We start from the raw sequence: 2,577 nt of genomic DNA, 5'->3' as shown, positions 1-2,577 counted from the left end.
ATTTACGGTTGGTTGAATTCGCGCATGCGGAGTTCGCGGATGGCGGGGGGGGCGACTGTAAGTGTGCGGAGGATAGGGACAGGAGCTGGGAAATGAGAAGTGGAGCCAGCTGAGGGGCAAACAATGTGCACATAGAGCCGGATGGATGGGGGAGGGGGGAAGAGAATTGGAAAGCATGTGGGTTCATTATTTGGTTACCTTCTCCATTCTATTGTGTTTTGTTACTCCAGAAACTAATCAAAATAAAACCATTGGACCCAGCACACTTCTCTACTTAGTTTTTCTATTACCTTTTTTTTAAAAAAGGTGCTCATATATGACGTGGTGGCTTAGCGATGTGTGCCACCCCATAACTCTTACCCATATGATGAGGTCTCCGCTTGTCAAGGTTGGTCATGGATGTTGCATCCTAGCTGTCTAGATAAGCAAGCTTGGGCAGTACGATATGGAGAGCAAGCTGTTGCCCATGTAGCGAGCACCCCATCTCCATGCATCTGACGCACCCAAAGGAACAGTAGAGACCAACACAACTGACACCAACAGCATCACAGGGGTTGCAGGTCAATGTTGAACTCTACGTAGGACTGTCTGAAGGATTCCACCGCTAGATTGTCAGATACCTAGGTCCCTCAATTTCTCAATCTTTCAAAATGTACCTATTTTCATGTTAAATATGGCAGAGCCTTCACAACCCTCTGGGTGGAGAATTTCAGAGAAAATAAGTGATTGAACATTTCAGTTTTAAATATCTGTCCATTCTATTGAGGACAGAAATACAACACAGTTGTACAACAGTGATACAACACAGAAATGGGGCCTTCTGCCCATAACATCCATTCTGAATCTTGTTCGTCTGCACTAAACCATTTTGCATTAGATCTGTCTACATGGCTCTTAAACATAGTGATTGTATTTGATTCCACTGCCTAATCTGGCAGCAACTTGCAGTTATCAATCACTCTCCGTGTTTCTCTCAAAGTCCCTTTAAAAGTAATTTCTTTGGAAAACTAAGTGAAAAGAAACTTATTTATTTACCTAACCTGGTGATGTACAACTATTATTGCACAAGTTATTGCTCAAGACATGAGTTAAAATCCCACCATTACACCACACCATTTTCCACACCATTCCCTGTAAACTCTAGACACTACTGTTTGTGAAAATTAAAGAATTAAAACTAAATTAAATACACCAGTCAGGAATAAGAACATAAGAAATAGAAGCAGGATTAGGCCATCTGGCCCGTTGAGCCGGGTTCGCCATGGACTCATCTCCACCTACCTGCCTTTTCCCCATAACCCTTAATTCCTCTGCTATGCAAAAATCTATCCTATTCTAATATCAATAATGGTGACTCTGAAACCATTAGACTATTAAACAGGAAGACATCTGATCCAGTAACATTCTATAAAGGAGGAAATGTGCACCTCCTACCTGATGAATCCATATTCAGACCAATGTGATTGGCTCTTAATTCACTCAAGCAAATATCCAAAAAGTCATGGCTCAGGTGCAAATTTATTTAGAAATGCTGACCTACCTTGCCAATGATGTTCACGTCCTGTGGAAGATTTTGTTTTAAGTAAGCATTATATATTCACACATATACCCGTATCTAACAAAATATTAATAAAGTGGCCACTGAGTGTATCTTTGTGGTCTTCTGTTGCTACAGCCCATCTGTTTCAAGGTTTGACATGTTGTGCATTCAGACACGCTGTTCTGCATATCACTGTTGTAACTTGTGGTAAGTTGAGTTACTGTTGGCCTTCTGTCAGCCTGAACCAGTCTGGCCATTCTTCTCTGACTTCTTTCATTAATAAGTCATTTTTGACCCCAGAGCTACCGCTCACTGGATGTTTTTCACGCCATTCTCTGTAAACTCTAGAGACTATTGTGTGTGAAATTCCTAGAAGATGAGCAGTTCCTAAGATACACAAACCACCCCATCTGGCACCAATAAGCATTCCAAGGTTAAATTCACAGATCACATTTTTCTGCATTCTGATGTTCGGTCTGAATGACAAATTAATTCTTGACGATGTCTGCATGATTTTATGCATTGATTTGTTGCCAGATGGTTGTCTATTTAGATATTTGCATTAAGGAGCAGGTGTACAAATGTACCAAATAAAGTAGCTACTGTGCAAACAACTTATTGTAATATATAGAATATAGGATAGCACTGTTGCCACAAAACAACATTCAAAGCATATTCTGATTCTGACTCAGAATGCAAGATATGCTTTTCCTTGTACCCTGGTCCATTTAATAGTAATGAAGCAATGCCAATATCAATATCAAAGTTCTTGAATCTCTGTTTAACCCTCTAAATGGTAGTCACTATTGTAAAGCAGCTAACAAAACACCCGGTCTCTGTACAGAAAACTCCCTGGCATTGCAGTGTAATACTGAACACGTAACAATTACACAGAGCAAGAACAACAACAAATTAGTAGGATTAAGCGTTTTTACTGAATCATGTTAGCCACAGTACATGCTGAACAACTTGCCGTGCACAAGTGACAAATCAAGCCTACTGAGACAAAAAATGTGCTCACTCAAAAGCCCGTGCAA

Source organism: Hypanus sabinus, chromosome 7 (genome assembly GCF_030144855.1).
Source record: "Hypanus sabinus isolate sHypSab1 chromosome 7, sHypSab1.hap1, whole genome shotgun sequence".
Taxonomy (NCBI): Eukaryota; Metazoa; Chordata; class Chondrichthyes; order Myliobatiformes; family Dasyatidae; genus Hypanus; species Hypanus sabinus.
The sequence above is the reverse complement of the archived record's forward strand: the minus strand, read 5'-3'. Positions refer to the sequence as shown.